Here is a 16,101-nt window from a genome sequence, read left to right on the forward strand (position 1 = left end):
GTAGTGTTCAGTTTATCCAGAGTGAATTAATGGCAATATATGGATGCACTTCCAAGGAAAAGTGTGAGTTTCTGCCCTCTGAGTGACACCAACTTTTCTATCAAACCTTGCTGTGAGGTTCTCACTACAGCTGCCCACAGACACGCTTGGGGGCTGGTGGCCACTCAGAAATTTCACACCTCAGAATCCCAGCAGAGGGATTTGTACACACCAGCATTAATGTCTAGGTTAGATGTTCCCTGACAATTCCCTTAATCCAATTTAATGATTTAATTATGTGTCAGTTTGTGTGCAGTCAGAAACTTGTGAATACACATGCATGCACGTATATATTTCATTTAAATATTTGTGTGTGTAGGCTTCTTTAAATTAAGAAAATATTATGAGTTGACATAAGTGAAGATTGTCTTAATTTTTTCAAAGTAGAATACAAAATGTTCCAGTTCCTAAAAAGTCATATAATATAGTCAGTTATTTGGAATAGTCTTAATTCAGTTCAGTTACAATAAAGGATTGAAATGCCAAAATTCTGGGCACCAGCAGAACTTCCTTCATTTTTTGTGCTGAACTATATTTACGGTTAGCAAATGCTTTCTAACATGGAATCCAAATCTCTTTTGTTGCAAATTGAGCTGATTGCTTCTTATCTTACTCTGCATAGAAGAGAAGATGATTGAACAGTTTCCCTTACAAAAGACCTGAAAATCTTGTGTCTTTTCAGAGCCACTTTTGTCTGGAATAGGGTTTCTTGTCCCATGAATATCATCTGATGCAGTTCTTTGGGCTGGTGACACCAGCCTAGATTGAAAGGATTCAATTAGCTCTAATTCAGCCATTTGATATGCTGGTGGTAGTACCTTATTACAAGGAGTTCTTTTTTCTGACATTAGGCAAATCTCTATTTTCAGAAGACATTACTTCCCTACTTGAGGAAATTTCTCTGAAGTGGGGTGTGAATTTGGAATGCAACAATTGGTGAGCCTTGCTGGGGAAACTTTTATTGCACAATCAATCAGAGATAAAGGACCTTGCTGGAGGTGATTTCAGTTATTTTAGTGGAATTTACTGCCAAAATTACGGCTGCTTCTGGAAGTAGCTGTTCAAAGTCACATTCAGCAGGCTGCTGTCCTCTCTGGTGGGGTCTGTCCTTGTGTGGCTCAAGACTGTTCCTTCTTGACTTTAAATGTGACACCACTCATTTCCTATCCATGCAAGGAAATGTGTCCAGAGCCCTGGCTTCACACTCCCAAGAATCCCCCAGATATCTGGGGGGAGCTGATACTCCCTTGGCAGCATAATTCTGGAGGATCTTCACTTGCCTTTAAAAAATCTGAAGTCAGCCAGCTGAATACACAAATTTAGCAGAAACTTCCAGAAAAATGAAGGCTGTAACATCACTAGAGGAGTAGAAACCTTCTGGATGAACCAGACTGTGATCTGAGAATCATGTCTCTTAGTTACCATGGCAGAAGTAAAGCTTTTTTTTTTTTCCTTCTCTGATGGCATTGATATGTTTCAAATCTCTAACCTCTTTCACAGAGTTCTAAGGAAATGGTCTGATCACCAGTGTTTGTGTTTTATTAGCTGTCTAATAAACCAAGGTAGCCCCTGACAGTGAAAGAAGACAATAAGGTTATTTAGGAGCGCTGCATTGATAGCTGAGAATTAGAGATTGGTGTGAGATTTAGCCAAGCCCTTGATGGAGTGATGTGTCTGAAGGGAAAAAAAAAATAAATCTGTCTCCAGATCTCTCCAGACATGCTCCAGTTTAATCAGCATCAGCCACGCTGAGCTCCCATCTGTGGAGTGAGGCAAAGGGAAGAGCACCATAACTAAAGAGGTTCTGGTTTTTCTCTGTGATCCTGGTGTCATTGTCAGTCTTTTAGATTCCTGTGATAAACTCAGACTTGGAAATTAACTGAGCTGAGCTACCAATTTCGAGACCTAGGATAGGCCTGGAAATAACCTTTTGGCTGTGAAAGCCTACATGGAATGGGAAGATTGCAATTTATGCTCAAATAGCTTGGCTTCCTCCAGGGCTCTTGTGGTGAGGGGTGAAATCAACTCACCTACAGATTTTGTGTTTTTAGACTTTATTGCTGCAGCAGTTCTAAGCCAACCTCCATTCCATGAGAAAAAAACAGCACTTGATCCATGTTTGGATTGGGAGACATCCTACTGTTCACTTTAGATGGGAACAGTAATGCCAATGGCACCTTCTCCTCAGTGACCCTGGGTTTGTGCTCTGCCAAAAAGTGTCACATCTGAAACAGCAGTGACAGAATCAGCCCAGCACTATGAGCCACCACTTGGTGAAAATCCATTCAAGCTCTGACACTGAGCACTGAATTCAGGTGTAGAGAGCTGGTGCTTTATTAACCACCTCTACTGTATCTAAAACTCTGGTGTCTAAAACTGGGATCTTTGCCTGTGAATCCTCCTACTCCTTGGCAAAGCTACAGAGTCAAGACTGCGTATCTTGATATAGGTTTGTGGCAAATGCCAAATGTGTTCCTGCCTGATTTTGTCATGTCAGCTGCCATTCTGCCTGAAGAACTGTTGAGGAAATGAGGCAGATTTTGACTGTAAAATGATGAAGTATTAATTCAGTTATCATACCAGCATAGGTATCCTTGTAAGATAAGATTAGCATAATTGAGAGATTAATGCTAATTAAGATCATTAAGATTATTAGAGATATAAAGACATTAAGAGACTGGTATTTATTTCAAAGGAGGCATATGCTTTATGATACATTTATGTTTGCACTTACATTAAGATGGATTCAGTAACAGCCTGAGTTTGTAGATAAACCTGCTTTACACAGCACAGGAGCTTCCCATTACCCTTCCCTTCCTTCTTGATTCAGTCCTGTGGTGAACTGAGTGCTGAAAATATGATGAGGTTTTTGCTGTCTCAAATAGTCTGAAAATTTTTTTGGTAAAAATTGTTCATCTATTTTGCTATTGGCATTTTTTACCAGCTTTCCAGTGACCTTTCTGGATTCTGCTGGCCCTGCTCAGAAAGTGCATGCATGTATGATGATCTTCAAAGGTCTTTCCAGGGATGACAGACCTGACTGTGACATGTTTTCCTGTCCCAGATTTCCTAGGAGGCATCATTTAATTGTTAGCCAAGTTATTATGTCTTGAAGTACACCGCTGTCAGTAGCTCTTTTGTATGGGAGTTAAATATTTTAGGTCTTGCAGTGTGCAGTTTCCTTAATTTTGTGAATGTCACAGCACTCTGGTGTGAGCTAAGCCCCTTAGTTCGTTTTCTGGTAGTCACAGGAAGAACACAAAAGTGATTTAGGTAAAATCCTATTGCTCTGATCAACCCAAGGCAGGAGGATCAATGGGCAACTTCTGAAGCTGAACATGAAGCTTAACATTTCAGTTAATCTAAGCAAGTCTCCAATCCTGTGCTATAAATAGATGAGCATATATTCCTTAAAAGAAGATAGACTTACTCAAAGAAATATGTGTCCTATGAAGAAAACCAGGGGGAAAGGAAGGATTTGATGGAGGAATGCTGTTTTCTAAGTAGCTTAAAACCCTCTACATTATTCTCCTTTGTCCTCCTTGCCAATGTCACTATGAAGAGAGTTTTCCTCAGTATCTTTCCTTCTGGTTGCTTCAGTGTTCTCTTTTTGCTGTGTAGGCTGTTCCTTTGTTGGCTCCCCAGGTTGTCCATATTTGAAATCACAAGCAGACCAATAGGCCAGGCTGAGAACTGCTGCTTCATATGTTTGATGTCACAGCTATTTAGACACTTGCAATTTCTTTCTATTACCCAGTTTTATTGGAATCTGTTACTGTGGTCTGCTAGCCAAAACAAGGACTTCACTAAAAAAATAATAAATTGCTGTCTAATATTATTTGCATGGTAATTGCTTTGCAGTGCCTATTAAATCAATGTTTCTGGCACAGCTCTGTGATCACAGAAGTACAGATATTAATATACTATGACAAAAAGCTTTTCTCATTTTTTGGTTTTTTAAATTAATTACTGTTTTCCCTTGGGAGGGTTGGGTGGGAAATGGATCTGTTGTTACCCTCAGCTCGGTGGGATTATGACGAGGATCATTGTTACATGGGCTGGGAAATCAGTGATGTTTGCAGATGTTCAGGGAAATGTTTAATGGGACAGGGTCGGCTCTGTCACGGAGTTCTTGTACCTTTATAGCCCAGAAGATGTCACAGGAGCAGAAAATCCAGGCTGTTTCCAGCTTGAAAATGCCTGCTGACATGTGCTGTTCATCAAATGCCTGCTGTGCCTCCTCAGCACAGTTGATCTGCGCACGTGCTCCAAGTCCAGAACCTTCCGGCTGGGCTGGATTCACTCGGTGCCTTCACTGTGTGTTGAGCACATTCCCAATCACTGTGACACATCCTGATGAAATGGACTCTTGGCCATTCCGTGCTTTACAAAGGTTTCTGGATTTCCTTCTTTGTTGTGCAGGCAGGAAATGAATGAGCCCCAGATAACTCCCAATGCAGGATGGAAAAGCAGTGGTTACCTTGTGGTTTGATCTCAGTTTAATTTCTCTCTCCACAGTGGTGGTTACATTGAGGATTTGTTGTCTAGGAGAATCTTGAGAACCTGACTGCATTTGTTAGATCTGCTCACAAGATCGAGTTGGTTTAATAAGCCTTTGATAGTGTTTGGGATTGTGAAAAATAATCTTAAAAGGAACAATTTTTATCTTTAATGGAATCACAGAATGGTTTGGGTTGGAAGGGACCTTAAAGCTCATCTCATTCCAACCCTGTCTGTGGGCAGGGACACCTTCCACTGTCCCAGATTGCTCCAAGCCCCATCCAACCTGGCCTTGGACACTTCCAGGGATCCAGGGGCAGCCACAGCTTCTCTGGGCACCCTGTGCCAGGGCCTCCCCACCCTCAAGGATTTATTCCCAATATCCCATCTAACCCTGCCCTCAGTGGGAAGCCATTCCCCCTTGTTCTGCCCCTCCATCCCTTGTCCCAAGTCTCTCTCCAGCTCTCCTGGAACCCCTTTAGGTCCTGGAAGGGACTCTGAGGTCTCCCTGGAGCCTTCTCTTCTCCAGGTGAACACCCCCAGCTCTCCCAGCCTGGCTCCAGAGGAGAGGGGCTCCGGCCCTTGAAGCATCATTGTGGCTTCCTCTGGATTCATTCCAGCAGTTCCACGTCCTTCTGCTGTTGGGAATCCCAGGGCTGGGGCAGCTCTTCAGGTGGGGTCTCACCTGAGCAGGGCAGAGGGGCAGAATCTCCCATCCCTGCTGCCCACACTGGGGAATCAGCCCGTGGGGGCTCTGTGCTGGGGCAGCTCTCATCCCCCAGCACCCTCACATCCTTCTCCCCAGGGCTGCTCTCCATCCATTCTCCTCTCAGCCTTGTCTCAGCCAATCTCTGGGATAGTCTCATGCTGGGCCAGGACCCTGCACTTGGCCTTGCTGAACTTGCTGAGGCTCTCCCAGGTCCCTCTCTCTGCCCATGGCTCCCTGTTTCGCAGTGTCCTGCTTTAGACATTTCTAAGAAGCTTCCTACCAAAGCTCTTTTGTCTGTAGTGCATCATTTCACACCAATATTTTTATCTGCCATGATTTAAAAATGTTACTGGAAAGACACAATCACATATTTTCTATATGATTTTTTTTACGTGCTCACAGGAGTCACTGCAATTTCTGGCTAGTTTAATTACTTATTAGGCATATATAACTGCCAATCAATAATTTAGATACTTTTGGCTCACAAGCTTTTGAAAGGAGCTTGGTTTACGAAGAGTGAACAAATATACCATTCCATCTGTTAGCCAAACCACCTGGCACAAAATCATTTGGGGCATAATTATGTAGTTGGCAAGAATATAAAAAAAAAAAAAAAAGTGATTTCTAGAGTTTTCATCCCAATTGATGCTTTACTTTGTAGTGATGGAAACCTGACTAATGCAGCAAGGACCAGTTCTTTTTTTTTTTTTTTCACACCTCTGAATAGAATAACTCATGTTCACCTTGCAAAAAATGCTTTACATGACAAATATAGGAACCAAGAGACAGGCGTGAAATAATCCTGCGCCTAATCACGGGAAGGGAATGGGAGCTGGCCTGTTCCTGCAAGCAGCTGAAAAGAGTCACGTAGGAGGTGCATCATTGTCCTTTTAATCTCTGTAGGAGGAGACTTGGGACAATTTGGGAAATGATTTTTCCTTCTTGGTGGCATTGCAAATGTTTTTTCTGAGCTCATTGTTTTACAAGATTGCTACATCTGCAAATCTATTTTCCTATTCTTTCAGTGACAAAATTCCTTCTTTAATCCTCTGGAATTACAGAATACACACAGAAGAGACTTAGCAATTAATATTTGCCATGTACAGAAACTTTCTCTTTTTAACTCCTGGAAGGGGAACACAAACTCATCCAAGGTTAGCTATAGGTTAGATAAAACTCTTGAACTGGGGGCAAATGGGAACACTATTTAAAAAGAAAAAATAAGTAGTTCCAACTATTTTCTGGTTGCAAACAATTTTTATGTGTCCAGGTGAACATAATTTCTATTGCAAAGCTGGGGCAGGGCTGATTTGGTGCTGTGAGTGGTTTCACCAGGGGGCTGAAGCAGGTGGTTAGCAGGACATTTAAGGTTTGTTTTTTTTAATTTTTTCTTTCACTAAAAGCAGTGAGAATTTCAAACAGAACCCAGACCTGGCTTGGAGTCTTTACTCTTTGCTGATTTTCAGAGCACATGGTCACTCCTGATGCCTTCTTGTCACTCTGAGTGCTACAGAAAGGTAAATGGCTGTTGAAAATGCAAATAATTGAAGTTGTTGAAGAGGGTCCTTACTTGAGAATATAAAAAGCCTGCTCAGAATAGTTTGCTCTCTTAAGGTGGTAAATCATTGGCATGCCAGATTTCAGTGTCTGGGGAGAGAGCATCTGTAGCTTTAATTCTTAGAGTGGTTAAAGTAATTCAGTTATTGTTCAGTTGAATTAAATGGCTTTTAAGATTTCATTTTATAGAAAGGAAAAATGATCTGTCATTAAAGTTATGATAAAATGTTTTCTGGTTTTGTTGTTGGGTTTTTTGTAGTTTTTTTTGTTGTTGCTGTTGTTTTTTTAATTGTGGTAAAGCCTTTGAGATAACTTTAATACTAAAAACTGTTTCTGGTGCTCCATGAAATGTATTATCTAGAATGAAAAAACAAATTTGCTATTGTTAATTAGTAAGTGACAAATTAGTCTGGAACCTGTCACTTGATTTACCCCAGTAATGAGACACAGGGGAAAATCCCAGGTTACACTCAGCTGTCATTCTGAAGAAGCCCCTTTTCTTCCGATGTCTGGAAGCTCATGGCCTTGTAAAAAATCAGGGTTTTCCTTTTGTCAGCTGTGAGGAGGAATATAGGTAAAAAAAAAAAAAACCAAACCAAAACCAACTATTTTACAGAGTAAGATGGAGAAGTTGTATGGATGAAAATATTTATTTCTTGTATAAAACTAAGTTTATTATTGCAAAACCCAATGGGTAAAACATCCCCACCCAGTGCGAGGTGCTCAGCCAAATACTCCAAATGTCTCACTTGTAATCCCTTTCTGTATCAGCAATATGTACAGGATCCTCTGTAAGTATTCATGGAAGCACAGATGTCATGGGTGGATCACCTGGATTTCTTTCCCTATGGAGCAGAGATTCAGCTTTCTTTAGGATTCCCTGGAAACTTTCCCTGATACTTGTCCCCATCCCCACAGTGCGTTTTGTTTTGTTTTTTTTTAATTATCTGTGCAGTCCCTTGTGTTCTCATTTTTTAATCTCTCTTGACAGAGGGCATAATATGAATAAAAGAGTTGTCTACAAAGGCAGCAGTAAGAAATGGACTGTCAAATTTTCCTTGATTGCAGCCAATAATTAATTAATTTGGTAATGGAAGAGCAAACTGCTTGCATCATTCTATACAAATCTTTTGAATAATCTGTTGTCTGACTATTTTTAACAAGCTCACATTATCAAGATACATTGAATATGGGTTTGTTCTTCAAATTTATGATGTGAGAAGTCAAAATTTGCCTTGTTTGTGATTTTATTCTTCAGTTTCAGTTGAACAAATTGATTATTCAAATTAAATTAAGGGTGCTCTGAACTCTATCTGAGCCACCACAGGATACAACAAGGCACCATCTTAGATAATCAACAGGTAATTTAAGAATAATTTATAGAAGGGCAGCAGCCCTGCTTTAATTATTAAAAGGCATATAAGGGTGCATAGTGTCTTACAAGCCTTAATTAAAAATACATTCTTAGGCAATTTCTTAGCAAATCACCTGCAGAAAGGGTTACTATTTCTCCCTATCAAATACATTAATTTACCTGCAGCATCTTAAAAATCACTGGCAAGAGTGGCATTTGAAGCAGGGACTGAGAAAATTGAAGTGATTGAAAGGTTTTTACAAGAGGCAAGTTTAACTCCTTGTGACTTCTCATCTGCCCCACAAGCACAGCCTGGTACACTGGAATTAATCAGCTTGAGGATGCAGTAGATGCAGCTGAAGGATGTTCACTTCTGCCCCAGGGTTCTTCTGTTTTCTTTTTTTGGGGGTAGAATGTGCAAGTTTAACAAAAGACCTGGTTCTGACAAAGTGTTTGGTGTTACCTCAACCCAAAAGTGGTTCAGCCCCTCTGAGGGCACCCAGCTCAGCATCTCCTCAGTCCACAAAGTGTTCTAGGCTAGGTTGTTAAAGAATAGCAGCAGAAAATGGTCTGATACACTGAATTATTTGGAAAAAAAATCGTAAAAATGGGGATTCTTCCAGTTTTAGTGTGTGCCCTACGGAAAAGGGAGGAAGGAGTGACCAAAAATAACCTGTGTGTGTTCAGAATGTGGGGATGTGAAGGGTTCACCCAGCCTCAGTTTCCCCAGGTGTGCAGGTTGGTCAGAAACACAGAAATTCAGTGACTGGTCCATGAGTAAGAAATTTTAAAAAAACCACATTTCCACTGCATGATGTGCCCTGTCCCAGATGCTGTTCCTAAAAAAGTATCTTTTTTAATCTAAAACATTTCAGAGATGTATGTACAAAATTAATTCCACGTTCCCATTTCTGTACAACTGTTCCTTGTTTTTAATGCCTATTTTTTGCATGGGTGATGTTTTTTACAGTGACTTCCAAATGTTGTTTTTTAATTTTATGATTGTTCCCGATGCCAGGGTGTGTGTGTGTGTGGCCCCTGTCACGCTCTGTATCCTCTTCTCACAGGCAGGTAGGAAAAAAAAAAAATCCATCTGCACAACAGCTTGTGCACTGAGTAATGACAAGAAACAACCCAGGAGTGCAGCAGGCAGTTTAATGAGGAATAGCAAATAATAATGTACGGTGAAGCAACATAAAATTGAACGGGGAATAAAAAAAGACGGGTGTGTGCTTGTTTTAAAGTGGCTGTCCAGTGGTTTGGGTGGTTTCTGCAGCAGCCGGTGGGGACTGGCCGCTAGAGGGGGGGTGGATCCGCGTTTTGCTCTTGTGCTGCACTTGTAGGTCCGGTTTCTTCCCCTCCCTCCTCGCAAACTTTCCCAAATCGTTCTTTTTTTTTTTTTTTTTTTTTTTTTTTTTTTTTTTTTTTTTTTACCTGGCAGTTTATCCTTATCTAGCGCTTAGATCCTTTTCTAACAGCCTTAACAGAATTTTCTAGCTGAAGCCGTAAGAGTGATTTATATCACACTATTTAATTTCTTGAGAGCTGTTCCATTTGAGATGTTATTTCACTTTTCTTTTTTTCTTCTTTTTTTTCCCCTCTCTGCACTGGGCAGAGATTTTAATGCAATACCCTGGAAGCCAGTTGTCCAATTGTTGCCTACAACTTACATCACCGAGGCACAGATGAACAGTTTCCCTTATATCTTGTCTTTTGCTTTGTATTTGACAATTCAGAATTTCATCCATCAAAGCTTATATAAGCTTCAGCCTTTGGAAGCCCCTTTGCACATCCACACAATTTTCATTATTTTTTGCAGTATAAATAATCTGTCATTTGAAAAATGCCATCCATTTCCTGATCATAGCTTAGATGATTCAGCAGTCCTGGCCCTGGGACCACACTGTGCTCCATTTCTTCCCTGTATCAATAAAAGGCCACTGTATTTTTTGAGCTCCTACCTAGTTTTCTATGACAATGGAGCTTGTCTTATTTATGGGAAATTGAATATCTTGTCAAAAGCTCTTCAAAAGTCCAAATATGATTTGTTGTTTTAAATTTCCTAGTGGTTTATACAGTCCTTCCATTTCCCAGTTTCTACAGACAATAGATCTGACACAGATTTTAGCTTGTTTGCTTCAAGTTTGATTTTCCAGGACTTACCAAATCCTCATTAACAGTTTTCATTAATAGCCATAGCTTGACTCCTGTGCTAATGGAAAATGACAGACTGGGGCTGGAGTATCCTACATGGTGGGAAAAGAGAACCAGGGGGGAAAAAAGAGTTTTTAACTGTTCTTATTAGGAAAGATACTCAGTGTAACTGCATAAAACTACTCAAAGAACTTTTTGGGAAGTTCTTCATTCTTCCAGCTAGAATAACTTAATGTAATTCCCACCAGTTGCTAGAATCTGAGAAATAGATACATAAAGTAATATAAGAAGGGTTTCTTCAGTCTAGAAGTGCCACCCATTGGGAAAACAACTTTTGGCATATTCCCCATGAAGCAAAAGCACAATCTGCATGGGTTCAGTTCTGACATTGTATGACAGCAATAAAAAACCAAACATTTTTAAAAATCTACCAAAAAGCCAATCATGAAAAAGCCAAGATGGACAGAGGAATAAGCCCAGGGTTCAGCTCCCTGGGACTTTGTGGATTTCTGTTTCCCACTGCAGATGTAGGTTTATATTCAAATGACATTTTGTCATCCAAAATCACCACAGAGCTTTGTTATCCCCTGGTGAGAATCAGCTGTGCTGGCCATCATCTAAATCTCTTTCTGATTAATCTGTTATGGGCACTGTCCCCTTTACAATTTCCCCCTCTGTTTTTTAGCAGTGATTTCCTCTATCCCATATAATCCCCCTTTTTTCAGCTGGTGCTCTGTGCTCTCCTCAGGCACTGTCCCACGCAGTGATTTTGTTTTGTGGATTTTCCCCAGAGAGAAAGAATGTCAACTGCATTCCTCCTGCTTGTTCGCTGTCTCCATGATTTCTTCATCTTTCAGGCCATAGGATGCACATCCAATTTATTAGACTACAGCAATTACATAATAAATTCATGGCATCCAGTTGTTTGGGAATTTGATCTGACAGGAGCAGCGGGTTCTGAGCTGTTTGGAAAGGGAGTTATGGTGCAAGGGGATGGTTTGTGAAGGTGGAGGCAGCTGAATTTGCTGGTAAAGAAACACAAAATGTCCAATATGGAGTGACATTTACATGGAATTAAGGTAAACATTTGACATCCAGCAGCCTCTTTAGCACGAGGATTGCAAACCTTTGAGCGGCAGCCACAAATTTCTGTTTGCTGTGGAAAAAAATTGCGTTGGGAAATAATGTGGATCAGAGAAGTAAATTTTCTGTCAAGATAAGCTTTATTATGGAGCCAAGTTTAAAAAAAAAAAAAAAAAGGTGAGGAAAAAATATCCCCTTGATGGTTTATCTCATTATTATTAATATTCTTTAATATTTACCAAGCTCTCTAAGCAAGTCAGGCTGTCAGGGAGGCACTGGACCACAGAGCCAGATCCAGGTTTCCTCCTGGGAGCTCACTTTACCTCTCATCCTGCAAAGAGGGTTGATAGCAGACGTGTTTCAAAGGGCTGGCAGTTGTGAAAAGACTCAAAACCTCAGGAATTCAATAGCTGTGGACTGTTCTTGCAGCTTATTTTAGAATTTTCAGGGCTCTCCTCTTCCTCCTCCCCCTCGTTTTTTAATTCACCCTGCCTGCGAGGCTCTGAGAATGAAAAATGTGAGAATGGGTAAGAAGGGTTAAAAATTAGAGGGATAGTACATATTTTGAAAGGTGTTCAGAAATCTGTTTTCAGTTTGAGTGCCCCAGCTCTCCGAAGGATGCTTGCTCATACCTGACTGTAACCACTAGGGTACAGAGGTGTGCTACTGCAGGAAGATCTGCTATACATAAATTGTGGTTTTTTCACTGGATCAGCCCTTAAATCAATTTGATGTGTCCATGCATACTTTTTTAAATCTTAGATTTTACCAAAAATACATTTTCCAGCCCTCTCTCTGGTGTTGTGCTCTGTTTTGCTCTTTGGAGAAAGGCACATCAGCAAAAAGGGCCAGATTAAAGTTGGTAATAAATGAATAACTGGGCTTAGTGTCTAATCACGTCCATCAGAGAAATCTGCTGTGCCAAAAGTGATAATTCATTGATGAAGTAGATTTTTCTACTTACCTATTGCCTTTGAAATCGTGGATTTAGTCTTTGTTAGCTCAGAAATTGAAGGGAATTGGTCATGTTCCCATAGCACCCGTGTTGAAAGACATCTTTCTGGCAGTAGTTACTGTGTATGGTGAGGATGTGAAGAACATGAGAGCAGGGAAATGATTTAAAATAAAAGTGCCTTAGCAGAATAGGAGGTACCATTTGCCAAGCACAGATGTGCATAGTATTAATCCTTTAGCCACTGCCACCTATCCCTGATTTTTATCAGCAATGTGCATATTTGGATTTTTAGGAAGAGGAGAGATGGAGGAAAAGGTGAAAAGCTGGTGTTTATTTTCAACTGAATTTCAGCTCTTGTGATGCAAATCTGGGACTTGGAGCTCAAACTCCTTTTCCTCCTCCCTTTGACTGTCTCCCCCAGCTATCACCCCAGCAAAGGCGAGTAAGAACAGTAATTGCTTTAAAGCCTCAAGAATTGTGCCTGAATGCCAACAAGTGACGCCATCTTTTTAAAAAACCCCAAAAATCAACAAAAAAATCCCCCAATTGCCCTGTTCTCACGGAAATACAGATTTCATTGCAAATATGTTCACTTTAGAGCAGACAGGGTGCAATAAAATTACAGTGCTCTGCAGCATTCATCTCAGCTCTTCACAGCCACCCACCCAATTACAAGCTGTGTCTTGCCAGCAGAAGACTGTTGCTTGGTTTCTGTATTATTTTTATAGCTTTGCTTTCCTCCCCATAACTTTAGAGGTAGGCTGTGCTTACTCCTTTCCTTTCACCAGGTTTTTCTTCTGCTGTTAAAAAAAAAATAAATAAATTAAAAAAAAAATTTGTCTGGCATGGAAAGTCTTTCGCATGGCTCTAAATGTGATTTGTTTTTTAATGTAGAATATGCTCTGAATAGTTGTTTCTAATACCCTAATAGCTCTGGTTTATGTCAGTAATTATATGAAAGGTTAATCTTTAAATCACCAGCATTTCCTAAATTCCTAATCAACTTCATGCTTGGAAAGGAATCCGCATAAATGCTCAATTTGTTAATATTAGACTGGGTTGAGCAGGTCAAGGAAAAGTATAACCTTGGTGCATAATGGTAAATTGAACACAGCAAAAATATCTCAGATCTGTTTGTCATTAGAGCTGTGAATGTGAAAGCTGACTATGAGTGTAGATATAATTAGCAGGAGAATCCGCAGTAGCTCAAGATCACCCATCCCTCTGGATGAGGGTTTCTTAAAAAAAAAAAAAAAAAGATATTTTGGGTAGAAAAGTCCTCTTTTCTAGCAAGTCTGTGGTGAACTGTGACTAGGATAGCTAAGAAATCCAGCCAAAAAATCGGTGGCAGAGGCACAGTGCAGGAGTTGAGCAGGCAGCGTGATGGATGAGGGGGACATTGTGCTCCCAGGGAACAGGGAGGTGGAAATGACGGGTCTGCGGGCACGTGTGTTTGGGGAAGCGTGTCCGACTATGCCTCCCTCCCTGCACTCTTGGGAAAGGCAGGGAGAGAGGGAGAGATGCTGGGCATCTTCCCTAAATCCCTGCTGTTGTCCTTGCCACAGCCCGAACGTGGGAGGGGAAGGCACAGAAAAATCTCATTTCCCATGTGTGCACAGTACCCCCCTTGCCTTCTCACCAGCTCTCATCTTCCCTTTCATCCCATCCCTTCATCCCTTCCTTTTCTCTCTCCTGCTGAATGGAGCTATTTAGTGTTGTACCCTCCTTTGCAGAAGCTGTTTCATCCCTGCTTGCACAGTTTTTAAAACTGCTTTCTCCACCCACCCTCAGTCTTGCTTTTTCATCTGTGCTGCCTCTTCAGGTTAACCATCTTTACAAAAGGAAAAGGCAGAGGAATCCAGTAACACCCTGATTTGGTTGCCATTACTCCAGCCTTTCCTCTTATCTTTTGTCTCCTCCTAATTTCATTATTATCACTGCTATTATTATTATAATAGCACTAGAAATGAGCTTCCTCATTAAACACTCCCTTTTTGCCATTCTGAATACCACTGTAGAAGCTGGAGGGGGGAGGAAGGGGGACTCAGTCCTTTTGCTGTTAATGCAGAATGAGACTCACACAAGGAGCAAATGTAGTCCATCTCAAAAGCAAATGAGGGTTGGTTGTTCTTTTGTTTTTTGTTTTTTTTTTATCAGAACTAAAGGAAATTATCAAATAGACTCAACTACCCCTCAATGCCTTAGCCATGAAAACATACAGAATATATTAAAGCATACAAAAATATCCTTAGGGGATGGTTCATGGTCTTTCTGTGGCACAGGTATGCAGGGGGCTGTGTCAGCATGGTACAGAGCATCCTTGCTTTGACCACAAGGAATGGCTCATCCCTTGGGCTCACCCCCTGCAGCACCCAGACATGGCAAAGGAGGGAATTGGCAGCTTTAACAGAATTTCTTTGTATTTTATATTTTCAGGCCAGAAACAGAATGTGGTACATTAGCATTGGTTCTGTGGTTTCATATCATTTTTTTTAAAAGTAGTACAGAAAGGAAGGAAAAAAAAGAGGCAGGAAGGAAAATAAATCATCCCTTATATACATTCAAAGCATACACAGCAACAGTTCCTTCAGCACTGGGTGCACTGTGAGTGGGTATTGATGTTAGCAGCAAGAGAATGCATATTAGACATTTGTAACACTGGTACTGTTAACCAGCTTCAGGAAAGGTAGAGCTTTTGCTTGCCTTTTACCCTGTGTTGTGTGCAAACAGACAGTTAAATATATATATATATATATATATAAATATAAAAAATAATGTTAATTACGTAATTATAAAAGGGAGATTAGTCCTATTAAGTGGAACATCAAAAAGGGAGTATTTAAAATATTTCCCTTCCTTTGATATTCCCCAAGCATTTCATGGACAAAACAGTGTTCACAACTCACCCCAAAAGCATCTTTTTTTTTTTTTTTCTTTTTTTCTTCAGCTTTATTTTGGAGGCATTTAATAGGCCAGAATAAGGGCATCAAAAGAGAGGAAATAACTTATCTCTGGGCAGTTGTTGAACATGAAATTTGGAAGAAAGGATTAGGGAAAATTTGTCCCTTCAGTTGCTCTGAATGCAGTACAAATATAATAACTCTCATATACACCAATGCAAGTAGCCTGGAGCAGGATGAATAACTGGATTTGCAGTAGCTGGATTGGAATGGCATACAGGCTCTTTGATTTCTGTATTACCCACACAAATTTCACGTAGACTTTCAGCCTGGATGTGGGCACCCTGTGGAGTGCCTTCATGCCACGTAGCAGCAGTGACACCCTCTTTTCTCCAGTAAATATTCAGAGGGTGTCAAGATCTCCAGAAATCCTCTAGGAATCACCAGGAGGTTGTCTTTAGAAGGGATTACCCTTGGAAAAGATTCCTGCAGGAGGATTTTGAAATAGATCCTTTAATAAGTGCTGTGCTCTCCATGGAGGGATCCATCCATCATCCTGCTCAGGGTGGCAAGTCATTGGTGGGCATCACCTCTCTCCAGGAGAAGTGGCAACAGGCAAACCCCAAATCAGCTCTCACTCAAGAAGTCACTGCACCTTCAAAGAAAAACGCTCTGTTCAGTTTACTTGGGCTGTCAATGCCAGATGCATGGAGCACAGAGGTGAATAAATTCCAAAGGCAGAATTGCTCACGTCTTTGCAAACGTAGCTGGAGGTTGCTAACACCAATAAACAGCAGGGATAACTCCAGAGGGGTGCAATCACTCGTGTGTTTCAAATACAACCCACAAA

At 40.7% G+C, this 16,101-nt stretch overlaps 1 protein-coding gene across 4 annotated transcripts in view; it reads left to right on the forward strand.

Annotated features, from left to right (window-relative positions):
- The window catches only part of CTNNA2 (catenin alpha 2), a 460,539-nt gene that overhangs the window by 284,271 nt on the left and 160,167 nt on the right, over positions 1-16,101 (forward strand). The gene's annotated exons all lie outside the window — the stretch shown is intronic.

Source organism: Pseudopodoces humilis, chromosome 6, assembly GCF_049639895.1.
Source record: "Pseudopodoces humilis isolate 2021_Gansu_Grassland_sample_001 chromosome 6, ASM4963989v1, whole genome shotgun sequence".
NCBI classification, from domain to species: domain Eukaryota; kingdom Metazoa; phylum Chordata; class Aves; order Passeriformes; family Paridae; genus Pseudopodoces; species Pseudopodoces humilis.